Source organism: Engystomops pustulosus, chromosome 3, assembly GCF_040894005.1.
Source record: "Engystomops pustulosus chromosome 3, aEngPut4.maternal, whole genome shotgun sequence".
Taxonomy (NCBI): domain Eukaryota; kingdom Metazoa; phylum Chordata; class Amphibia; order Anura; family Leptodactylidae; genus Engystomops; species Engystomops pustulosus.
Genome location: NC_092413.1, coordinates 203,672,807 through 203,699,954, shown reverse-complemented (window position 1 = coordinate 203,699,954; position 27,148 = coordinate 203,672,807). Strand labels below are relative to the sequence as shown.

At 44.7% G+C, this 27,148-nt stretch overlaps 1 protein-coding gene across 2 annotated transcripts in view; it reads right to left on the bottom strand.

Moving 5' to 3' along the window:
- KCNS3 (potassium voltage-gated channel modifier subfamily S member 3) overlaps positions 1 to 20,417 on the bottom strand; it is a 68,392-nt gene extending 47,975 nt beyond the window's left edge. Inside the window, exon 1 of one of the 2 annotated variants that reach the window (XM_072143623.1) lies at positions 20,325 to 20,417. The gene's annotated coding sequence lies outside the window, so the exon portion shown is untranslated. The remainder of the gene's footprint in view (positions 1 to 20,324) is intronic. The other variant, XM_072143624.1, reaches the window with a different exon arrangement.
- Between the last annotated feature and the right edge of the window lie 6,731 nt (positions 20,418 to 27,148).

The following is a 27,148-nucleotide window of genomic DNA, read 5'->3' as shown; positions in this document are numbered from 1 at the left end:
TTTTTAAGTATTACTATTACATACTACTACTAATATACAACTACAGAGCAGACGGAAGCATGGAGCAGTTTCATGAAGAAAGTTAAAAGTGGACTATATGTGGACTATAAATGCATTTTTCACAGTCCTGCTGCTACTAACAACAAACACAAAGGTCTGATTACACAGATCTCCAGGGACAATACCTAACACTCTCTGTAGTTTGTATGACCAACGCCGCTGACATGTTTGACAGGTGTGTGATATATGGTATCATCTATATGAGGAGGGTTACATAACAGCTTCGGGAAGCATTTAGAGAGCGGCCTGTAACTCATGAGAGCCAGAGACTCGTCTGGATATTTTGAGCTTTATTGCTTTGTACGTGGAGTTCTGATCAATACACAAGTTGCACCCTCAGCACGCCGTACATCAGCCCCGGAAAACAAATATTTGCAGACAGCAGAGGACAAAGGCGATTCCAGGAGAGACACAAACACGGCTGATGTATAGCGCGGGCGATCAACCTCCACTCACATCTGCCATGCTACTAAATGAGCAAGCTACATAATGAAGACTCACAGTGCAAAGAAATGCCTGTATGTTATACAGGTAGTCCCCTACTTAAGGACACCCGACTTACAGACGACCCATAGTTACAGACTGACCCCTCTGCCCCCTATGACCACTGGTGAAGCTCTCTGAATGCTTTACTATAGTCCCAGGCTGCTCAGCCCGCAGGCTGTATAAACGGGGGGGCTGCAGGACTGGCCGTGCTCTGGCTCCTTTAAGGGGCACGGTCCCTCCTGCTCTCCCCCTCCCCTTTTCTCCGCTGTTAAATTTTCATTGGTGGCCAGTGAGTTCCGCTGGCCACTGGGGGGCAGCGGGCCAGGATATTTATTCTTGAGCGCGGAGCTAGCCAGCCTCTTTGACTGCTCCGCGCTCAAGAGATCCCACCCACCCTCCCTATGTTAATATTGTATATTATTGGTTTTTGTTAATATTTTATTCTTTGATCTTTGTTATTGCGTTATTCATGTTTGTTGTTGGTAGTCACAGCTTGGCCTGTGGTGGAATCTTGACCCTCTCGGCGGTTAGTTAAATCACCTGACGGAACAACTAGGACATGCCCCCGCGGAGGCGGGGCCAGGCATGCAAGGTGAAGTTAGGGTAAGGGTCAGGGTTCTTCCCACAGGTCACTTAATTTGTTATGTAAATAATAAAGCTGTGGCCGACCCCTTGTTTTTTATCCCAAGAATTGTAGTTGTGTTGGTTTTTTTGGGAAAATGGGAGTGGGGTACATTTTTGTTGGGTAAACGTTAATACGGTCAGTCTGCAATAATCAGCTGTAAGGTGTCTGTAATGAAGCTTTATTGAAAATCCTTGGTCCCATTACAGCAAAATATTTTGAAACTCCAATTGTCACCGGGGCAAAAAAAAATTTGTCTGGATCTACAATTATAAAATATACAATTTCAACTTCCATACAAATTCAACTTAAGAACAAATCTGCCTGTGTTCAGTACAAAAAGTTTTCATCCATTTTAATTCTACATTTCTTATGGTTTAATTTCATGAGAAAAGGGGGTCTCCAAAAAACCAAAAAAAATTCAGCAGTCTTACAGTCTCATATCTACTTCCGTTTTCCCTGGCTTTTTATGTGTATGACTACAGGATCAGTGTGTTTGTAGTCTGTTACCATGGAGACACAGAAGGGAATTTCAATCACATCCTGCATTCGAAAAAAAAGTGGCAAAATAAGGATCGTTGAGTTTTGGTTTTCTATTTTTAGATCACTCACTGGCATCAAGAAGATGTAAACTCGAACTATGGAAAAAAGTGCCCCAATCTCACTCTCGAAGGAAATCTAGCATCAAAATCCAACCATGATAGATCCAAGCACCGTGACTGTGGTAATCTTCTTATATATGTTATCCATGGCCTCCGTCCTTCTAAAATCAACTTTTGAAATCATGCTAATTGATAAGAAGAGCTCTGGGGGACGTTACCAGTGCATCTCTTTGCTGAAGCTTTACAAACTGTTACACTGTTTCCCGCTTTCTCTCTGAATTTTCCCTTTCCTTCCTCTGCCTGATGTTATCTCACACAATGGGAGGGGGAATATGCACAGTGTGACAGCACGGAGGGGTTCTGGTAACTAACCCAGAGTCCTTCTGGCAGGGGCGTAACGTTAGGGGGTGCACAGGTTGCGATCGCACCTGGGACCAAGAGGCTTAGGGGCCCTTATGGTGTCACTTTCCCATATGAGAAGACTATTACTATAAACTATACATTATAGTCGGGGGCCTGGCACAGATTTTGCACTGGGGCCCATCAGCTTTTAGTTACCCCACTGCCTTCTGGGTCACTGACATAACTGTAAAAGTTGATTTTAGAAGGAAGGAGCCAATGGATAACAAATATAAGAATATTACCACAGTCACGGTGCCTGGACCTATGAGTAAGTGTCTCTGGTTTATCAGGATGGATTCTGATGGAAGATTAGATCTGCAATTATTTAGATGATGGTAGATTTCCTTAAAATCCACACATGCCTTTTAACCAATTTAACATAAATCAATAGTAAAAACAAGTCCTACAAGTCCAATTCCTAAATTGCATTTAACTCTGAAATCTCGGCTGAATTCTGTCTTGCTAGAAAGATGGACGCCAACCACCAACTAATTGGAGGTTCAGACTACGACTACAAGATACTTTTGAAAATCTGCCCCAAATTGTTTCATTACATGCCTCATGTGATTACCACCGTGCCTCTTATCAATTAGGTGTTTGTTTTTTCAAATTCCGTCCACCCAGTCAAAAGATATGGCCCCGGAAGTTTCTATGTGAATTAGATCATGATAGCCAAGAGGGAGGAGAAAAAAGTTACCGCCCCCTTGACTACTATTAACTTCCGGAGGCCATATCTTTTGAATGGGTGGACGGATTTTGAAAAATCTAACACCGAATTGATCAGGGGCTTGGCGGCAATCACATGAGCCATGCCTTTTAGTATTCTTTATTTGGTGACAGGTCCCCCTTTAAATTCATTATATAAAGACGATCACCTACTAGTACAAAAACAAAGTGCACATATATTTTGCATTGTACAGAAAATTGCTGCAGATTTTTGGTCCAGCCTCTGCAGAAGTAAATGTGCGGAAATTAATTCTTGGTTTTCTTATATCCCAGACGTGCCGTAAATATATAAGCAAATATTTAGCTTATTGACTCAAACATCTTGCAAAATCCAGGCTGCATCAGACTGGATCCACAGCCTCATTTGCAAGAGAAACCTGCTTATTGGAACGTTGCAAAATTAACCTTTCCTGCTGCATCGCTAACTGGCGGCATTCGGGAGTGGGGAAAGATGGAAGTTAACTGCTTCATTGCTGGGTGGGTTAAAAAAAACTCTGGCCAGAAAGGTTTTTAGAATAGTTTTCAGCATTGTCCTTCTTTTTAATAAATAATTTTTTGTGATTTTTGTAAATTAATGACAGTCTGCAGGTAGGTACCGTATTCCTACAGGTGGGTGTCATTAGTGATATTTTCATATTTTCATATTGCACCTGTGTACACTACTAACATGTCTATTTTGGTAATCACTAGTATCATACTTGCCATCTCTACAAGGCTGTTAGTCACCCAAAAAAGGGGGAGAAAAAGTGCCAAGTTCAGATGAGTAGACGGGTCACACCCTCACAAATGGGTGGGGTTATGGGAAGGGGGTGTGGTCGTCCCATAGAAATTTCACGCATTGCTCCATGTACTGATCTCCCACTAAATAAAATTACACGTCCGGCATTTATATCTCTTTAAGTTAATCCTCTTCTTTTTTTCAAAAACATCGGGGGTTATTTACTAAGGGTCCACAGATCGCATTTCCTTCGGACTTCCCAACATATTTGGGATTTGCGCCTCTGTGACAGGGATTGTGATGCACGCGATCGGATTTTGGCGCCCGAGGGCCCGGGTAAGTAAATGTGCCCCAGTATGTTTTACATTTCTCTGCTATTACTCCTGGAAATTTTAATTTTATTGAAACATAGGTTTTTACTTTGACCTCTGTCAATAGGATGTGTCCCTAAACAGGGTACATCACTTGAAATTGGAAAAAGTTACACATAGTTGTCCACTTATTCAAGTCCAGTAGGAATAACAGAGGAATAGCACAGTACAAACTGTTCAAGAAAGTGTATAAGAAATGTTTTTCATAGCGTACATTTTTGGGAATGATACACCACATACTCAAACAGATAGAGCTCAATTAAGCTGACATGTCCATCGATCATCAACCCGATCCAGGATTGGGTCAGGTTTGCAGTGACAACTTGGATAGTCACTGGAAGACATCACTATTAAGGCTGTGACTGATTATCTCTCCCGAAATTATAAGATGATACTGTATGTGATTATCATTATAAATCCTTCAACATCCCAGGGGCAGGAGGGTTCCCTTTAAAAGAAAGGCTTCTCCAGGGAATGTAATTGGGAAGAGTTTGATGTATATCAAAAATCATTTCAATTTTTTGGCAGGACACGATGCCTAGATAGAATATCAGTGTCAGAGGCAGGGCTAGGACCTGGCACCACAAGTGATCTAGGTCTTCTGGCCATTGCCCCAGAATTTGTAGATTTCCAAATATGCCAACAACTGCAGCCAACAACGACCAATAGGATCACCAGCCGGAATTTATTGCAGTCTTTTGTGCACAATACCAACTCTAATGGAATGTCTAGGAACCTCCCGAAAAGAAGGGGGCGACTATTCAAAGTTCTAGAAAATGGATACATCTCATCAGCCCAGCAAAATGCTCCCACATCCACTGGCCTCATAATCATTTTCTGGTTGTAAATGTCACTTTATGCGCCAGTGATGACCTGAAAAGGTCTGCTCCATATAGGAAAAGAGGCTATTTCTAATGGCTGCCATGCAGTGTTCACTACACAGAGAATTGTCTGTGACTGAACATGTGTGGCCACAAAACTCAGCTCATTAGGTGGACGCGCACATCTCTGTACACCCTGAACAGCAGGTGGCGCCATACTATGTAAGTATATAGTTATAGTATAACACTACCCAGGAAGAATTTTTAATAGTATTAAAAAAAATGTTAGTTTTTTTTTTAAATGTCTATACAAGTAATATAATATTCAATGGGGAAATTACCAATTAAAGGCAAATTCCTTTATTCCTTATGTAGAAGAACAACCTTGAGAATCAGACTTGTTCAGATTCTCACAAGCCTTGAAGCAAAAGTTTAAGAACTTCTTTTTACTGTCCATGTCAAAAGTTAATTACAATTCATTAGACAATGTCGTATTTCATTAGTATCTGTATTGTTAGTAGATAATCACCGATCTGTGGGCAGAGGCCATGACATACACGTAGATCCGTCTGACCTATAATCGAACAGTGTTGATCCAGATGAAGGCAAAAAATCCCATAAGATTGATGGTGGTTACCAATCAATGGAAAAAAATCCCTTCCCGACTTCTCGTGTCTTCATTCTCTCCCACCTTTGACTTTACAGCTGCTGAAAAACTACCGGGCATGATGGGAGGTGTAGTTGCAAAACAACTGGAGAGTCACAGGTTGGGCAATGTGGTAACCTACCAAAGTTAAACTTCCAACAAGTAAAACCAGCCCCGTGCAGGACACTTTATAAACTTTCTACACAAACTTTTTTTTTTCAGTTTTCCAGGAATCTGCTAATTTAGAGAAAAATTCATGAATCTATTTAGGCAAATGAGCTTTGTGGAGCATAAGGGGCGGGGCCATACCAGCTGGTGCACCTGTTTTATTCTTCTGACGCCACTTAGCTCTGTCCCTGGAAACAATAATTACCACATAAAAAGAAGCTATTGAAAGAACACTGGTGAAGCAGTGAGCTCAGCTCCGCCCCTGATGCACTGAGACGCTCATTTGCATATAGAGGGGAACTTAATTTTTTTTTAAATTAAAATGAACGATCTCTGGGAAACAGGGAAGTAACGGTAAGTCTGGAAAGTTTATGGTTATAGCTCTGAGGTGATTTGGGAAGTGGTACATTCCCTTAAAGGGAGTGTCATTAAAGGGAACCCACAACAACTTACTCAAGCCTGGGTGAAGCCTCCTAAAAACCTGCTTTTTAATGATGTTATTGTAGAGTGATCCTGTACCTCCTTCCCGTTGCTGTGCACGTATCCACTATATTGGGAAGTGTGAACTGTGACATAGCCGTACACAACATAACAAGCTCCCAGGAACCATCACTGAATAACAATCAGGACATAATCTACTCTGCTACTTCCCGCTGTTCCTTAGGGGAATTATAGTGCAGCACAGAGGGCGGTAGGGTCTGCTCATAGTCCTCAGGAGGAAGAGGACGAATGCATGAGTTATTGGAAGAAATCCCAAATCTGTGAAGATTGTCTATGTGCGGTATTATTACATGGCACTTAGCCGCGGTATTATTACATGGCACATAGCCGCGGTATTATTACATGGCACATAGCTGCGGTATTATTACATGGCACATAGCTGCGGTATTATTACATGGCACATAGCCGCGGTATTATTACATGGCACATAGCTGCGGTATTATTACATGGCACATAGCCGCGGTATTATTACATGGCACTTAGCCGCGGTATTATTACATGGCACTTAGCCGCGGTATTATTACATGGCACATAGCTGTGGTATTATTACATGGCACTTAGCCGCGGTATTATTACATGGCACTTAGCCGCGGTATTATTACATGGCACATAGCTGCGGTATTATTACATGGCACATAGCCACAGTATTATTAGATGGCACACAGCTGTGGTATTATTACATGGCACATAGCTGCGGTATTGGTACATGGCACATAGCCGCGGTATTATTACATGGCACATAGCCGCGGTATTATTACATGGCACATAGCCGCGGTATTATTACATGGCACATAGCTGCGGTATTATTACATGGCACATAGCTGCGGTATTATTACATGGCACATAGCTGCGGTATTATTACATGGCACATAGCCGCGCTATTATTACATGGCACATAGCCGCAGTATCCTCATATAGTCAGGAGGAAGCGCATGTACAGGACATGAACATCAATTATTTCTCTTGAATTGATTGATTTACTGAGAATTCAGGATTGTTTTTATCCAAAAATGTTTGTAGTAGGTGTAGACAGATCCCATAGAGCAGTGATGGCGAACCTTTTATCATTTTAGCTTCTTTCCAGTGTCCCTCTGTACAGAGAACTGTGGGGCCAGCTGAAGGTCCTCCAAAAATTAGACCCTGTCTAATTCTCCCTCTTCCTACAGTCCCAATTAGCGAAGTAAGTATCAAAATATGACTGAAAGCAGCATCTTTTAAGTTGCTTGGAACTGCAGGAAGATTCTTTGAGTCCTGTCTGGTTCTGGGGCGATGGCCAGTTGCCCACAGAAAGGGCTCTGAGTGCCACCTCTGGCACCCGTGCCATAGGTTCGCCACCACTGCCATAGAGGGTGATATATAAAGAAGGACCTGGGTAGTGGGAGCCTCCCTTTTTTGTCTTGGTATCAGAACTTCTTCTTATAATCCACCCAGAGGGCAAACTCACTGGGTCCCGAGCAGGAATCAATAAAAAAGTTAAAGCAAGTTTTCACCTATCCACATAATAGGGGATAACTCAGTTTAAGGACCCCCATAATAACAGGACTGCTTCAATCTGGAAAATGATGTTCCCATTCTCCTTAATGGGTGGAACGACAGGATTGGCGTTGGTCCTGACACACCATTGTAATGTATGGGAGAGGTGGATATTGCTGAGCACAGCGCTCCTCTATCTTGGAGTGCTCCTATAGAATGCTCCCATGCTCATCCTGCCGATCCAATCATTAGTGAGAATGGGACCATCATTCTCTATATTGCTGGGGATCCTGATTGAGGGTCCTAGCAGTCAGATCCTCACAGATCACCATTAGAGATGAGCGAACATGCTCGTCCGAGCTTGATGCTCGGTCGAGCATTAGGGTACTCAAAACTGCTCGTTACTCGGACGAATACTTCGCCCGCTCGAGAAAATGGCAGCTCCCGCCGTTTTGCTTTTTGGCGGCCAGAAACAGAGCCAATCACAAGCCAGGAGACTCTGCACTCCACCCAGCATGACGTGGTACCCTTACACGTAGATAGCAGTGGTTGGCTGGCCAGATCAGGTGACCCTGGGATAGACTAGCCCCTGCCCGCGCTGCTCGGATCATTCTGTCTCTGGATGCCGCTAGGGAGAGAGCTGCTGCTGGTCAGGGAAAGCGTTAGGGTGTTCTATTAGCTTACTGTTAGGCAGGAGTGATTCTCAAAGAACCCAACAGCCCTTCTTAGGGCTACAATAACGTTCTACTTTTTTTATTTTAATTTGCATCTTTTACCATTTTGTGAGGAATTAGCAGGGGGACTTGCTACCGTTGTGTTTAGCTCTTAGTGGCACACATATCCATAGCAAAGGCCGAAGTGGCAAAATTCAGTAGGGGTTGGATTTCTATTAGGCAATAACTCAGTGTCATCTCATCTGGCATAGTACTGTGCTTCCTTTGATACTTGGCTAGAAAATAGCCATAGGAGAATACAAACAGCTTCTTGAAGCCTACAGTAGCGTTCTATATATTTGATTTCTGGTTGATCTGCTGGTGGCTGTAGTTTCTGCAGTGCATGTACTTGCCAATTCTGAGCAATTTGTAGTGAGACTTGCGACCGCTGTGTTCTGCGCTTAGTGGCGCACATATCCATAGCAAAGGCCGAAGTGGCAAAATTCAGTAGGGGTTGGATTTCTATTAGGCAATAACTCAGTGTCATCTCATCTGGCATAGTACTGTGCTTCCTTTGATACTTGGCTAGAAAATAGCCATAGGAGAATACAAACAGCTTCTTGAAGCCTACAGTAGCGTTCTATATATTTGATTTCTGGTTGATCTGCTGGTGGCTGTAGTTTCTGCAGTGCATGTACTTGCCAATTCTGAGCAATTTGTAGTGAGACTTGCGACCGCTGTGTTCTGCGCTTAGTGGCGCACATATCCATAGCAAAGGCCGAAGTGGCAAAATTCAGTAGGGGTTGGATTTCTATTAGCCAATAACTCAGTGTCATCTCATCTGGCATAGTAGTGTGCTTTGATACTTGGCTAGAAAATAGCCATAGCAATAGGATAGCATTGTTTGGTTTTAAAAACTCAAAAAAAAACAAAAAACACAAAAAAAAAAAAAAACACAAAAAAAAACAAAAAAAAGTAAAAAAAAAAAAATAAAGTTATAACTCTCATTTTAAAAATGTTTAACCCGAGGGCTAGGGGTAGAGGACGAGGGCGGGGACGTGGGCGTCCAACTACTGCAGGGGTCAGAGGCCGTGGTCCTGGGCGGGGTGAGACACCACCTGCTGATGAGGGAGCAGGGGAACGCCGCAGAGCTACACTCCCTAGGTTCATGTCTGAAGTTACTGGGACTCGTGGTAGAGCACTGTTGAGGCCAGAACAGTGCGAACAGGTGATGTCGTGGATTGCTGACAATGCTTCGAGCAATTTGTCCACCACCAGTCAGTCTTCCACGCAGTCCACCCATGTCACCGAAATCGCCACTCCTCCAGCTCCTGCACCTCAGCCTCCTCCCCCCCAGTCTGCCCCCTCCCAGGAAAATTTGGCATTTGAACCGGCATACTCTGAGGAACTGTTTTCTGGACCCTTCCCACAGTCACAAACCACTTGTCCGGTTGCTGCTGAGCAATTTTCCGATGCCCAGGTTTTCCACCAGTCACAGTCTGTGGGTGATGATGACCTTCTTGACGTAGTGGAAGTGTGTAAAGAGGTGTCCGACGATGAGGAGACACGGTTGTCAGACAGTGGGGAAGTTGTTGTCAGGGCAGGAAGTCCGAGGGGGGAGCAGACTGAGGGATCGGAGGATGATGAGGTGACAGACCCAAGCTGGGTTGAGAGGCCGGGTGAACACAGTGCTTCTGAGACGGAGGAGAGTCCTCGACCTGAACAGGTTGGAAGAGGCAGTGGTGGGGCCAGACGGAGAGGCAGGGCCAGAGCTGGTGCATCAGCGCCACTGTCAACTAGTGAAGCTCCCGTGGTGAGGGCTCTTGCGGCGAGGGCTAGATCTTCAGAAGTGTGGAGGTTCTTTAAGGAAACACCGGATGACCGACGGACTGTGGTGTGCAACATTTGCCAAACCAGGCTCAGCAGGGGTTCCACCACTACTAGCTTAACTACCACCAGTATGCGCAGGCATATGAATGCTAAGCACCCCACTCAGTGGCAACAAGCCCGTTCACCTCCGGCCGTGCACACCACTGCTCCTTCCCCTGTGTCAGCTGCTAGTCAGCCCCCTGCCCAGGACCCTGGCACAAAAACCCCATCGTCGCCTCCACGATCCTCCACAGCATCCACCAGCGTTCAGCTCTCCATACCCCAGACGCTGGAGCGGAAACGCAAATATAGTGCAACCCACCCGCACGCCCAAGCCCTTAATGTGCACATCTCCAGATTGCTTAGCCTGGAGATGCTGCCCTATAGGCTAGTAGAGACCGAGGCCTTTCGCAACCTCATGGCGGCGGCCGCCCCTCGGTATTCGGTCCCCAGCCGCCACTACTTTTCCCGATGTGCCGTCCCAGCCCTGCACCAGCACGTGTCAGACAACATCATCCGTGCCCTGACCAACGCCGTTTCTGACAAGGTCCACCTGACCACGGACACGTGGACGAGTGCTGCCGGGCAGGGCCACTATATATCGCTGACGGCACATTGGGTTAACTTGGTGGAGGCTGGGACCGAGTCTGACCCTGGGGCTGCTCATATACTGCCGACGCCGAGGATTGCGGGGCCTACCTCGGTCCAGGTGTTTCAGGCCTACTATGCCTCCTCCTCCTCCCACCCCTCCTCCACCTCCTCCTCCGAACTACCATCCGTGGGCACGGCGCCATCAGTCGGTAGCTCTAGGCACAGCAGCAGTGCCGTCGCTAAGCGACAGCAGGCGGTGCTCAAACTGCTGAGCCTAGGCGACAAAAGGCACACCGCCCAAGAGCTATTACAGGGCATCACGGCGCAGACTGATCTGTGGCTGGCACCGCTGAACCTCAAGCCGGGAATGGTTGTGTGTGACAACGGCCGTAACCTGGTGGCGGCTCTGCAACTCGGCAGACTGACACATGTGCCATGCCTGGCCCATGTGTTAAATCTGATAGTGCAGCGTTTCCTCAAGACATACCCCAATCTGTCTGATTTGCTCACGAAGGTGCGCCGCATCTGTGCGCATTTCAGGAAGTCCAGCCCAGATGCTGCCACTCTCAGGGCAGCGCAGCGCCGCCTCCAACTGCCCGCTCACCGACTGTTGTGCGACGTGCCCACGAGGTGGAATTCAACACTGACCATGTTATCCAGAGTTTACCAGCAGCGCAGAGCGATTGTAGACTGCCAGATGTCAACTTCCACCAGAACTGGTAGTCAGGTCAGTCAGCTTCCTCAAGTCTACAATGAGGAGTGGACGTGGATGTCTGATATCTGTCAGGTGCTGAGTAACTTTGAGGAGTCAACACAGATGGTCAGTGGCGATGCCGCCATCATCAGCCTCACCATCCCGCTGCTTGGCCTGTTGAAAAACTCTCTGGTCAGCATGAAGTCGGAAGCTTTGCGCTCGTCACAAGAGACGGGGGAAGAATATTCCCTTGTTGATAGCCAAAGCACCCTGAGGTCTGTTTCTCAGCGCATATCGGAGGAGGTGGAGGTGGAGGAGGATGAGGAGGAAGAGGAGGAGAATGTTGGCGAGACACAAGAGGGGACCATTGTTGAGTCCTTCACTGTTCAGCGTGTATGGGCAGAAGAAGAGGAGTTGGAGGAGTTGGAGGAGGAGGAAATGGACAGTCAGGCCAGTGAGGGGAGTGAATTCTTACGCGTTGGTACTCTGGCGCATATGGCAGATTTCATGCTAGGCTGCCTATCCCGTGACCCTCGCGTTCAAAGAATTTATTCCAGCACCGATTACTGGGTGTTCACTCTCCTGGACCCACGGTACAAGCAAAATCTTCCCACTCTCATCCCTGGAGAGGAAAGGAGTGTGAGAATGCATGAATACCAGCAGGCCCTGGTGCACAAGCTGAAACAGTATTTCCCTTCTGACAGCGCTAGCGGCAGAGTGCGTAGTTCTGCGGGACAAGTAGCGAGGGAGAGTAGGCGAGCAGGCAGCTTTACAAGGCTTTTGCCAGCTTTATGTCACCCCAGCAAGACACTGTCACCTGTCCCCAGTCTCGGCAGAGTAGGGCTGATCTTTACAGAAAGATGGTGAGGGAGTACGTAGCTGACCATACCATCGTCCTAAATGATCACACAGCTCCCTACAACTACTGGGTTTCAAAGCTGGACATGTGGCACGAACTGGCGCTCTACGCCTTGGAGGTTCTTGCCTGCCCTGCCGCTAGCGTCTTGTCCGAGCGGGTTTTCAGTGCAGCTGGTGGCATCATCACCGATAAGCGTACACGCCTGTCGACTGACAGCGCTGACAGGCTGACGCTTATTAAAATGAATAAAGGCTGGATTTCTCAGAATTTCCAATCTCCACCAGGTGAAGGAAGCTCAACCTGAATAATTGATCCACTCCTCCTCCTCCTCCTCATTTTCCTCCTTCTCCTCCTCTTTGTACAGTAAAGCAGAGGAAACTGGCTATTTTTTGACAGGGCCCACTGGCTCTTGCTATAGTACTTCATGCATTTAATTTTTCTGGAGGGCCACCTACCCGGTCCTCTGTTTGAAACAATTTTTGTGAGGGCCACATACAGGCACTCAATCTATTCCATTTTACTGCAGGGCCACCTACCTGCTCCTCTGGTTTGAAACATTTTTGGGACTGCCACATACAGGCACTCAATCTATTCCATTTTACTGCAGGGCCACCTACCTGCTCCTCTGGTTTGAACAATTTTTGGGACTGCCACATACAGGCACTCAATCTATTCCATTTTACTGCAGGGCCACCTACCTGCTCCTCTGGTTTGAACAATTTTTGGGACTGCCACATACAGGCACTCAATCTATTCCATTTTACTGCAGGGCCACCTACCTGCTCCTCTGGTTTGAACAATTTTTGGGACTGCCACATACAGGCACTCAATCTATTCCATTTTACTGCAGGGCCACCTACCTGCTCCTCTGGTTTGAACAATTTTTGGGACTGCCACATACAGGCACTCAATCTATTCCATTTTACTGGAGGGCCACCTACCTGCTCCTCTGGTTTGAACAATTTTTGGGACTGCCACATACAGGCACTCAATCTATTCCATTTTACTGGAGGGCCACCTACCTGCTCCTCTGGTTTGAAACATTTTTGGGACTGCCACATACAGGCACTCAATCTATTCCATTTTACTGCAGGGCCACCTACCTGCTCCTCTGGTTTGAACAATTTTTGGGACTGCCACATACAGGCACTCAATCTATTCCATTTTACTGCAGGGCCACCTACCTGCTCCTCTGGTTTGAAACATTTTTGGGACTGCCACATACAGGCACTCAATCTATTCCATTTTACTGCAGGGCCACCTACCTGCTCCTCTGGTTTGAACAATTTTTGGGACTGCCACATACAGGCACTCAATCTATTCCATTTTACTGCAGGGCCACCTACCTGCTCCTCTGGTTTGAACAATTTTTGGGACTGCCACATACAGGCACTCAATCTATTCCATTTTACTGGAGGGCCACCTACCTGCTCCTCTGGTTTGAAACATTTTTGGGACTGCCACATACAGGCACTCAATCTATCCCATTTTACTGGAGGGCCACCTACCTGCTCCTCTGGTTTGAAACATTTTTGGGACTGCCACATACAGGCACTCAATCTATTCCATTTTACTGCAGGGCCACCTACCTGCTCCTCTGGTTTGAACAATTTTTGGGACTGCCACATACAGGCACTCAATCTATTCCATTTTACTGCAGGGCCACCTACCTGCTCCTCTGGTTTGAACAATTTTTGGGACTGCCACATACAGGCACTCAATCTATTCCATTTTACTGGAGGGCCACCTACCTGCTCCTCTGGTTTGAAACATTTTTGGGACTGCCACATACAGGCACTCAATCTATCCCATTTTACTGGAGGGCCACCTACCTGCTCCTCTGGTTTGAAAAATGTTTGGGACTGCCACATACAGGCACTATCCAAATTAAATTGTCTCCATAGCAGCCTCCACACGTTGTCTCCATTGCTACCTCCAAAAGTCGTCCATATAGCTGCCTCCATACATCGTCCCTTTATCAAACGAGGTGTGTCAGGCAGAAATTTGGGTTGTTTTCATGGATTCCACATCAAAGTTGTTAACTTTGTCGCCACCCTGCTGTGTTATCCACAAAATATACTGGCAAACTTTTACCATTTAGGGATATTATTTCAGCGCTTCTTGCGCATCTGTTTACATTCCCCTCACCCGGCATATCCTAAACTTATAAGAACGCTACTACACTTGATCTTATACAAAAGGTTCTTAGAAGTGCTGTTTGGGGAGTAGCCTAGAGACAGGGGCTTGGATTGGCGAAAGCTCGCCTGGCAGCGGAACGCCAGCTCCATGCGCATCATGCGCTTCTTGCGCATCTGTTTACATTCCCCTCACCCGCCATATCCCAAACTTATGAGAACGCTACTACACTTAACTTGGTGCAGGCTGGGACCGAGTCTGACCCTGGGGCTGGTCATATACTGCCGACGCAGAGAATTGCGGGGCCTACCTCGGTCCAGGTCTCAAAGGCCTACTATACCTCCTCCCACCCCTCCTCCACCTCCTCCTCCTCCGAATTACCATCCGTGGGCATGGCGCCATCAGTCGGTAGCTCTAGGCACAGCAGCAGTGCCGTCGCTAAGCGACAGCAGGCGGTGCTGAAACTGCTGAGCCTAGGCGATAAAAGGCACACCGCCCAAGAGCTATTACAGGGCATTCCACATCAAAGTTGTTAACTTTGTCGCCACCCTGCTGTGTAATCCCCAAAATATACTTGCAAACTTTTACCATTTAGGGATATTATTTCAGCGCTTCTTGCGCATCTGTTTACATTCCCCTCACCCGCCATATCCTAAACTTATAAGAACGCTACTACACTTGATCTTATACAAAAGGTTCTTAGAAGTGCTGTTTGGGGAGTAGCCTATAGACAGGGGCTTGGATTGGCGAAAGCTCGCCTGGCAGCGGAGCGCCAGCTCCATGCCAAGATCCAACTAACATAGTTTTAACTGCAGCACCTTTAATCTACTACTAGTTCACTGCCTCCATACATCGTCCCCTTATCAAACGAGCTGTGTCAGGCAGAATTTTGGGTTGTTTTCATGGCTTCCATGTTAACTTTGTCGCCACCCTGCTGTGTAATCCACAAAATATACTGGCAAACTTTTATCATGTACCGATATTATTTGAGCGCTTCTTGCTCACCTCCTTTGGTTCCTCTCTGCCACCCATTGGTTTGAAGCCTGAGTCCATTTAGGGTATGTCGCCATGCCACTCTCTAGCCTGCCGCTGCTGCCGCTGCCTCTGCATGCCGTCCCCTATAGTGTCAGGGTCAATTATTGGATGTTTTAGATGCTATCTAGCTTCATTCTGTCACTCTGTCATGGCCATGCTGTTGCCCATAATTTTGGCATAATGGTGCGATTAAGCAGTCTCAGAGGCATCCATGCATGCTGCCCCTGCTGTTTCCTGTCCATTTCCGTGGTGTTTCCATCCTTTTCTGAGGTTCCCAGGTGTTTGGCCAAGCTTCCCTGTGCAGAGCCTTGGTCCCCTTGAAAAATGCTCGAGTCTCCCATTGACTTCAATGGGGTTCGTTATTCGAGACGAGCACTCGAGCATCGGGAAAAGTTCGTCTCGAATAACGAGTACCCGAGCATTTTAGTGTTCGCTCATCTCTAATCACCATGTTATCCCCTAACACATGGAGCTTAAGTTTGCATGTCAGTTACATTATGTGGATTTTCCTTGGTTTGGGCCAGTCATGCACATGGATTGTGCCTCGCGTTGCAAGTCGACAAAAGTAGTGCAGTGCCTTTGCACTGTGGGGCACATACATCATATGCTGCCGGATCTATCAGGAGGCTGTGGCCTAAGGCGGGTGGCTGTGGTACACCAGTGGTGCACTTCTTTGCCAGGTTTTTGCTAAAAAATTATTCAAATGAATCTGCGGAACTCCAGGCTCAATAGATGTAGCCCCATAGGCTCACATTTGCATAATTTTTCAAACCTTTTTTTGGTAAAAACAAGGACAGAAGAAGCTTAAAGGGGTTATCCGGCTGTTAAAAATTACTGAGGGCCGGGCTGGGGTGGACTAGTTAAACATAATAAACTTGTACTTAACTCCTCCAGCGCCGCCGATGTCTCGCTCCGCGGTCCGTATGATCCGTGCCCCTGTTTGTTTACAGGGGCACAGAAGCCGTGCACAGGGAGCTTCCGGTGTCGGTGTCGGATGGGGGCTCCCTGTGCGCCCCTGTATACAAACCAGCACACAGAGGAGATGGACCGCAGCGCGGGACATCAGCTGCACCGGAGGAGGTAAGTACATGTTTGTTATATTTAACTAACTCATCCCAGCCTGGCCCTCAGTAATTTTTAACACCCGGATAACCCCTACAAAGAGTGGTTCCTTCCACAGAGGGTGCACACACCAGTATGTCTGTGTTCTTGGTTTACAATCCTTCATCCTGGTGGTATTTTTCCTTTAAGTGTGCACTTAATCATAACTGTGCTCTCAATTAGTCCACAATCCTGAGTCTTCAGTAAGATCGGTAGCTGGAAAGTCTATTGCAAAATCGTCAACAGGTCATTGAGGTAATAATGTGGAGACTCTTGGCAGGTCGGCAGTGGTTGGAGAAGCCCTAGATGTCCCTAAAGTTGATCTGGTCTTCTGATTTACATGTCTCCTCATAGTTTGTCCAGAGTTTTCTGTTCATGTGATAGTTGGCTTGGGATTAACCTTTTGCGCCATAGTTGTGGCTTAATATGGTTTGGAGGGCAAAGGCATTCTGGGACTCACAAGGGAATAACATGAACATTCAACTTAACTTATCACAGATGGTTGTAGCTTGTGATAATTTGGACGCAACAATGCGCCTCATTTAGGTGCAAAACCAAAACTAGAGCATCTCAACTGTGATACATCTGGTCCACAGAACAAGTACAAGATAAATCCCCCAAAGATAGAAAGATAATAGGTGATAGATACATATGAGATGGATAGATATGACATGGACATTGGTGTAGCTTGAAGCTGATGGGCCCCCTAAGCCTCTTGGGGCCTGCTGTGACTGCCCCCTCTTCACCCCCTTCAAGTTACACCCCTGGAGATGGATAGATATGAAATAGACGATAGATATATAGATAGATAGATAGATAGATAGATAGATAGATGATAGATAGATAGATAGATAGGAGATAGATAGATAGATATAGATGATAGACAGATATAGATAGATAGATAGATAGATAGATAGATAGATAGATAGATAGATAGATAGATAGATATGGGATAGATATGGGATAGATAGATAGATAGATAGATAGATAGATAGATAGATAGATAGATATGAGATAGATAGACAGACAGACAGTGGAATAAGCAGGAACCTGATCTCACCTCCTACAAAGCACACACAAAAGCTTCATATAAGAATTAGAGGAAATCTGTAGCGATAAATATCAGTATAATCCGCAAGTCATGACATCAGAATGTGCTGTACACAATGTACAGATATTTATATTTTTTAGAATATTATTCATATTTATGTTTATATTTATGTTTATTATAGGTATTAAGAAATATATTTTCAATAAATTATTAGCATTAATATTTAATCAATATAATTATTTATGGTGACAGGATTCAACTATACAGACAAAAATCTTATTTGTAAGAACTTGGAAAATTCACCCTCGGCGCCGGCCTGTCACAGTAACCCCATACCGCACCGTTATACCACTGCAGCCTATAATGTGCACTGAACCGTTCATCATCTGCAGCAGAATTTTCATATCTGACTGCATTAAGCTAAAATAAGGGTGAAATAGATTAATATTTGCATATGATTACCCACAATTCCTAGTCTGGTTGTTATAAAGTGTCTATATCAGACAAATATGAGGCAGATGTAGCAGAGCTGAGTTTGTCCCTGGGCACAACTCCAGGTGTTAAGACTACAGACGGTCCCCTACTTAAGAACACCTGACTTACAGATCACCCCTAGTTACAAACAGACCTCTGGATATTAGTAATGTACTATACTTTATCCTTAGGCTACAATAATCAGCTGTAACAGTTATCACAGGTGTCTGTAATGAAGCTTTATTGATAATTCTGGTTTGTATGACAATCCAACATTTTTAAAATTCAATTGACCAAATAAATTTAGCTGGGGTTACAATGATAAAATATACAGTTCCGACTTACATACAAATTCAACTTAAGAACAAACCTACAGAACCTTTCTTATGTAGCCCAGGGACTGACTGTATTTGCAATATGATCATTTGCAAAGGGCAGCAGGTCATCCCATTGTATTATCCTAATGCAGAGTCAGATCCCAAATCCAGCTCTGCCGGGTAGACACAGGTAATAGATGTGCGGTCAGGACAAAAGTGGCAAAATAGACAAATGGAAATTGACAAAAGTGAGTGGAATCCCCATAATGCAATTCCATGAGCGGAGCCGTCTGAGTGTCAGACTCTGTAAAGTTGAGCTCATGATTTGGCATATCCCATTCTTCTTCCGTGATGTGCCATCTGTCAGTTTGCATGGGACTGCGGGTAAAAGCCTCTGCATCATCATCGAAACTCAGGGAATGATCACAGCAAACAAACCCGACAAAGTTTGATCACAAATTCAGCCTTATGTATTAACCTAACTCACTCAGCTCTGCTACATCCGTGTCAAAAACTCATCATTCAATGAAATGGATTCATAACAATTGTCAAATCAGACACATAACCCCTGGCATGTACCAATATTGATACCAACCATCAATGGAGTAGATCCCCCACATATAAGACTGCCGAACCCTGATGAAGGACATGACCCTGTGACTATAATCCTAAGAGACCCCCCCAAACCTTTTCAAATTTTAAGACAATCCCTTTAAGTAAGATGAGGACAATGTATCCCTCTAATAACATCCTGATACACAGAATCTCCATACACTGAGATGTGGTGGGAGAACTGGTGCTGACTGGTGACAAACTCGTCCATGATCAGATAAGAAACATCTCTAGAACATCACAAAAATTAGAACATTGAAAACCAATGGTGGACGCCAGGACAACACATGGACCAGAGCAACAGATCCACAGATTCCTGGAGCCCAGAGAGTGCAAAAGATGAGAAGGGAGGAAGAACTTCAAGAATTTCACTGGAACTTTGAAATATATTATGGATGGATGGATAGATAGATAGATAGATAGATAGATAGATAGATAGATAGATAGATAGACAGACAGACAGAGAGATAGATAGGATATAGATAGATAGGAGATAGATAGATAGATAGATAGATAGATAGATAGATAGATAGATATGAGATAGATAGATAGATAGATAGATAGATAGATAGATAGGAGATAGATAGATAATAGATGAGAGATAAATAGATATTAGATAAGATATAGATACGAGATAGATGAGCAGATACATTATAGATATTAGATGATAGATATGTGATAAGTAGATAAACGATAGATAATATGAGATTACAGATAGATAAAAGATATATAGATAGATAGATAGATAGATACTGTAGATATCGTAGAAAGCTATGAGACAGATATAAAGACAGGAAGAAAGAATATTGGTAGATAGACGGATAACATAATTCACATCACGTGTCACTTATGATGTTCTCCATTTCCTAGGAAGTTCTTGGATTCTGAGTATCTCCTGCCATGTAGCTGCTGTTACACATTTAGCATGTTTGGTAACAATGTAGCAGAGCTGAATTAGTAACTATTATCCCTATGAGCTATGATAATGTAGTCATTTTCCCTGCCGTCCTATGTAAAACCATCAAATACACCTTGCTATCTCACCATGAGCTCCACCAAGTGACAAACTCAGCTCTGCTACATCTGTCATGTGTCTATCATCCATTCTCCCAGCGATATAATCCAGACACACCCGTACTCCGCTGGTACATTCGGTTCTGCATGCACAGAGCTAAGTAGTAGGTAAGTCAATCCGCCTGGGGGTTGGCTACAGATGATACAGGTGATGCTACAATACACACAGGAGTTTGCTGTGCACTTTGCTTAGGCAGTGAAAAGTTCCCAATAGCGGCAAAGTGGGGCACCCAGTCCTAGGGTGCCATGTAAGGTGACGTACCTGGAGGGAGAGCTCTGTGCATGGGTCCTGTGTCCCGGGCTGTGCTGCTGCAGCTGGTCCCTCCCGAGCACACACAGCCTGCATGGGGAGGGGATGCTGGCAGCAGAGGCAGAACCATCATTGGACCTCCTGATCTCCCCTCCCCTCCTGGCTGGGGAATACACAGCACAGTACAGCAGTCTCAGGACCATATGCCAGCTGGGGACTCCCTCTCCAGATGGGGTACAGCGCACACTCTGCATCATACCGTACCATGTAGCAGAGCTGAATCTGTCATTGATATAGTGGTAAAACCCAGACATATTATCATTCACAACAAACTTCACTCTGCTGCTCCCACAAACTCAATGCGGGGCATTCAAATTTTGCAAAACAAAAAACTATTAAAATTATTAAAATATTTTAAAAAATTTATTATTTCTTGATTTTTTTTAATGAAATCGAGCAAAAGGTATTAAGGATTTTGCACCTGTTTAATCAATGACAGAGGAAAGAGAGAGGTGGAAAGAGGCGCACGTCACGTGATAAATGCCCCCCAATACTGCGGCGGATTTACCCACAAAGCTACTTACCGCACGGATATATCAATTGGGGGAGGTTTATCCGTGGGGGGATTGTTGAACTTTTTGCCATTTTTTTTGCGGCATTTTGCGCTTATATGATTTTCCTTAGGCTACATTCACAACGTTGTTGCCTGCCGTACCGTAGCACGGCGTCACGGTACACATCGGCGCTGGGGAGGGGAGGAGGGGTAAGCAGCCCCTTTCCATAGAGGAAAATGACGCACAGCGCCGTATGCCGAGAAAATATAGGACATGTCCTATCTTTTCACTGGGTACGGAGCGGTCCGTTGGCCCACTTGTGCTGCACAATAGTGCTCAGTGTACATAGATCGTTTATACGTCAGTCTTATATACGTGACCCATATGGTAGTGAGAATGCAGCCTTAGTTTGTGTGTGATCTCACTTTGTAGTTGCAATGTTTGTAAGGGGATGTACATCAGCAATGGAGTGGGGTGATTTTACACTACAAATAGCGACAATAGTGAGTTGTAGTTTATGGGGCACATTGATCACATTGATCACTGGGGCACATTGCCGGATCTATCAGGCGCAGGCTATAGGCAGTGCGCAGGCACAGGTCAACAACGCACTGCCCACTCCATGGCCACCTGACGTACAGGGGTAGAAGTCGCAATTCTCACTGTTTGCACTGGGAATTGCGCAAAAATCGCAACTTGTACACCTGTTTTCAGGCGAACAAGCCGTGATTAATGTGCCTTAAAGACTTTTATTGTCTCCTGTGATCCGCATTCGTAAAAAAAAATATGACAGGTTTCAACATTTGTTTCACGGACAATAGATCAGTGGAAAACAACTGAAATGTGACCCATAGTAAACAATGGTTCAGAAAGGTATCCGTAAAAATCACTGAACCACGGCAGAGATACACATCGCCAGTGTGAAAGAGCCGGATAAAAAGGATAAATGGAATTTTGGAATGAAATAGGGGAAAAGTAGTGTGACACAAATTTGGATTCAAAGTCTCGAAATGGTCGCAATTCCTTCAGCACAGCCGGATACTACGACTGTTTCCCCCCTTGCGCCACCTCCTGGCAGAACCTGGCGTAAAACTGTACAGCGCCGTAGTAATAGTCATTTATTACGCAAAGAGGCGGAGTCAATATCAAGTGTTGGCGCACAATGCATCAGCGTTTGATGGACCCCATCCCTGGGTGTGAATGTTTTGGGATCCAGCAATATGATCCAAGTTATTTAAAGTACATCTTTGAGCTGTGGCTCTTTTTTGGCTCCTGCAAAAGGTACCATTCCCTTTGCCAACAGAGCGTGTCCTCGAATGAAATCTCTCAACAGTTCTGGTTATACAAAGCAGCAGGCAGTGTATTGTCCCTGGAAATCTGTGTATTCATACCTTTATGTGTATTGTAAGTAGCAGCAGGACTGTGAAAAATGCATTTATATTCCAGGATTGTAGCTTCTCGAAAAGTAAATTTCTGATGACAGGTTCCCTTTAAATTCTTATACGGCAGCACATTTTACACTTCGGGGGACAATTGAAAGTCTGATTCATAGCCCTAGAAGGATTTTTTAGAGGACTGTATACAAACTTATCATCTTTTTATACAAACTGAATAAAATTAATGTTCAAAAAATTGTATCATCTTTTCCATGAGAAAAGAATAAAATTATATTTAGTGAGCGCCCCCTAGAGTAATATATATACTGTATATCTATGGCCTGGTGAAAAGTAGCGGGCAATTTGAGACTGTGTATCACTGGAATTTCTAAAATTTATCAGTATAAGATTTGGGGAATATTTAGGTGATAGGTATGAAGAGGTTCTTTTTGCTTTACGCAGTGACTGTATTGTAAAGCATCCATTACATTTCATATGTTGATTCATTAGAGATTTGATACAGACCCTGCATATAACCAAAGCATGATATCATATTCATTGTACAGACAATATAACTTTTAAAATATTTGATAAATACATGTTAAAATATGATCTATTATATGATTCAGTAAAGGTGGCGCCACCTGGTGTTCAGAGTGTATAACAGTGTGCACGTCCACCTAATGGCGGACACACATGCTTAGTCTCTCTACATACAGCCAAGTTTCTCTGTAGAGTAGCCAATAGAAATAGCTTTCTATCCTGTTTGTCAGGACAGGAGCAGAGCTGTACATGACCCCATAGCCCCCTTCTTCAGGGGGCGCAAAAAGGAGCTTTATTGATAGCTGCCAGAGGGGAAAGGAGACATATATTCTCCAGACCCCTGACAAAACAGATTAGAAGAGACACCAATACAAATTGAGATAATATATTAATTCTATTTTAAAATATCTTTGTATTGAGAAATCAGGGACAACAGGTGCAAAAGTGCACCCTACACTCCAGCTCTCCAACAACCCTGCCTGCTTACCTCTGCACATTCTAGGTAATGCAGGACAACCACAACGACGGTCCCTCCCTAGACCAAAGTACAGAAATGAAACAAGACAAACAGATAAACAGAAAAAGAGTGGTAAACAATCCAGCTCATGACTGAGATAGAATATAAGGTACAGAATCACATACACAAAAGGATAGTCAAGAACGAGAGCCAAATATAAACCTGGGAAGCGATTACCAGGAACTCACCGTGTCATCATGACTAGAGAAGCTGAGAGCCATGGACGGAGACGCCTCTTATAGGCTCCGCCTCTTCTGCTTTTAATGAGCGTTTCTGGTTAGGGCAGTTTCCATTCCCATTAGATGAACGGCCAAATTCAATATTATTTGATATTGATCACCTATTCTACAAAGAGGTCAACAACCCCAAGAAACCCTTGTCTAATAGAACATAAATTTTGAATTGTATCACTCCGCACCCCGCCATGATATTCAGGATATGCCTGAGTAATACAATCTTATCATTCTGTACCACATCAGTCACAACTTCTAATATGAGACAAGAAGATGAGACATTTCAAGCCCTTGTAGAATGTGGAGTGACTGTGTCCAAGAATAAGGCGAGACTCGGGGAAGGTGATGACGAGACCTCTGCCCGCTCTTCACCGGACCTTCTGTCCACAAGGATAAGGTTACACTGTGCCTTTATTAATAGCCATAAGCTTCCCAGTGTCACAATGTCAAAGATGGTGCAGATCCTAGGACCATGGGACTGGAATATGTACCTGATTTATTCTTCAAGTTTAACTGAAGTTCAACTGTAGGGACCCCGATACCCCCTATTGTACCACTGCTCCATTCCTTCTACTATATACCCTCTCCGCACAACACCCTCTTTCCCACAACTGGTGAAGGTCCTAGCAGTTGGATCCGCACTGATCTACAACTAATCCCCTATCCTCAGTTGTGTTCAGTGGAAAACCTTACAGTATAATTTACAAAATAATTTAATAAAAAATAAATTAAAAAAAACGCAAAATAAAAAATTTCCCATTTAGCTGTTACGGTCTCGGCGCCCCCTGCAGTTCTTTTATCCCATCTCTTCTCCACCACGTTAGCGAAGTGATTCTTACTGTAGTTCTTACTATAATGCGAAACGCATTTGTTTTTTAACGCATGCGTGTTTGGACGGACTGCTTAAAAATGGACCAAAATCAGGTTCAAAATGACCCCCACCAAATGTGCCCCCCCCCCATAATTCTCTCCCCAGCCCCTTTTTCCCCAGCCAGTTTTTTAAAAATGTATTTGTGATAAGTAGATTTAAACTGATCCGACCTCTTACTAAATAAGAGGTCGGATTCTCAAACTTGTGTCAGGGGAGTCGGCCTTATTCGTAAGGGGGGCGGCCGACACACCCCCAGCACGCCCCTATCAGCGGGGACCTGTAGGGGAAACCGGCAGCATCGTATGTATTGCGTAATCGCTGCCAGCTCTCCGCTGTGTGTAATCCCGGCATGGCCGCGCTGTGTATACAGGTCCCCGCTGTGTGTATCCCGCGGTGGTATCCTCCGTAGTGTGTATCCCGTGGCCGCAGTCACTGTCAGTGCGCCGCGGCTGTGTATACAGGTCCCCGCTGTGTGTATCCCGCAGTGGTATCCCCCGTAGTGTGTATCCCGTGGCCGCAGTCACTGTCAGTGCGCCGCGGCTGTGTATATAGGGCCCCGCTGTGTGTATCCCGCAGTGGTATCCCCCGTAGTGTGTATCTTGTGGCCACAGCCACTGTCAGTGCGCCGCGTCCGCGCTGTGTATACAGGTCCCCGCTGATAGGGGCGTGCTGGGGGTGTGTCGGCCGGCCCCCTTATGAATAAGGCCGACTCCCCTGACACAAGATACGAGAATCCGACCTCTTATTTAGTAAGAGGTCGGATCAGTTTAAATCTACTTATCACACATAAATTTTTTTAAAAACTGGCTGGGGAGAAAAGGGCTAGGGAGAGGATTATGGGGGAGGCACATTTGGTGGGGTAATTTTCTGGGTGACAGGTCCTCTTTAAGGGCCATTTCCCATGTGCGTTATGTCTTCCGTTTTTGCAGTTTAATGTTATCACGGTGCACGCTGCAGGGTCATGGCAAGCAGGAAGGGTTGGACTGTGGGGGGTGGATGATGTAGTATCAGGCTATAGGGGGTTTTGAAAAAAGGGGGAGGAGTTTGAGAGGTCTATATCACTCTGCAAGGAGAGAACGCCATCTTTGTCAGAAAAGAATTGTCCCGCCCTCCCTCCCTCCGCTATTTGTTCTTTCTATCAGTTTTCATGCATGTGATTGGTCACACATGTTTGTGCCACTTAGTTAATAGGTTGCGGCGAGTGATTTAGAGGTGTGGCCTGTACGTTTCTGTAATGTTAAAAAATGATTAAAAAGCTATGAAAAATGTATAGTTATGTCCTAGGGTTGGTTAATTCTTGCCACCTAGGGATTCGGGATACCATGTTCTCCAAGATGTTATTTGATTGTTCTATTTGATTTGATGCTAATACAATTTTTCATATTTTTCAGATAGTTTTTTTGGAAGATTTTAAATGAAACTGTGACCATCACTATTCCAATAAAATCCTTGTATTATTTAGTTAGGTGATGGTTAAGCAGTTTTTTCTTTCCATTTACGGCCCAAAGAGTCTGACTCAGCCATTGGATGGTCATGAAATTTAAACGGGTGTCTAAGCCGATACTATAATGGCAAAGTATCTGTTTTTTTAACCAATAACTTTCACGTCTCCATTTTAAAAAAAAAAACATACATTGGGGCACATTGCTCATAACCTGGCGCTAATTGCATTGAACATGATGCGGGGAATTGCACAAATATCATAGCTTGTACAAGCTGCGATACATGTGCCCCCTTGTTTTCTTTAGTGTCAATTACTTTCTGTTTTTTATAACCATATTTTTTTGGTTTTCTTTGCTTTACACACTAGAGGTCGCATTGAACCAACAATGTTAAAAATATGGCCGAAGTAAGGCCCCTTCTACACTCGCGAGTGTGATGCGGTGAACTCGCATCACACTCGCAACACATGCTGCCTGGATCACCTAGCCCAAACGCAGCAAACTGGAACGGAACTCAGCATGTCAGTTCCGTTCCGGTTTGCAGCGTTTGGACCGTGCGATCCGGGCAGCATGCGCTGCGAGTGTAGAAGGGGCCTAAGTCTTCTGTTAGCGCCAGTTACTATCTGCGTTTTGGCTTCCATTTGCGTTTCCGTTTTAGAAAAAAACTGATTGTAATTTAAACAGATGTCTGGACGGATACATTCATATCATACTTTGGATACTTTGCTTTCTGTTACTGTCTGTTATGTCAGTTAGTTTCCGTTTTTCAGTATTTTATAGCCATCTGTTTTTCTATCCCAACTATCCCCTGAAATATTAGAGGGTCTAACAGAACGTGTACAAATGTACAGGCAGTCCCCGGGTTACGTACAAGATAGTGTCCATAGGTTTGTTTTAAAGTTGAATTTGTATGTAAGTCGAAACTGTATATTTTATAATTGTAGTTCTAGATAATTTTTTTTTTTTGTCCCAGCGACGATTGGAGTTTCACATTTTTTTGGCTGTAATGGGACCAAGGATTATCAATAAAGCTTCATTACAGGCATATTACAGCTGATCATTGCAGCCTGGGACTATAGTAACATCCAGAGAGGTCACCAGAGGTCACAGTGGGCAGAAGGGTCAATCTTTAACTAGGGGTCCTCTGTAAATCGGTTGTCCTTAAGTAGGGGACCGTCTGTATACTAATGGACATCATTGTCCACTAGTATCCGTTTTTATATCTTCCGTTACACTTTCCATTATCTGAACAGATAGCAGGTTTAAAAAAACAAATGAGATATCTGTAAAATAATGAAAA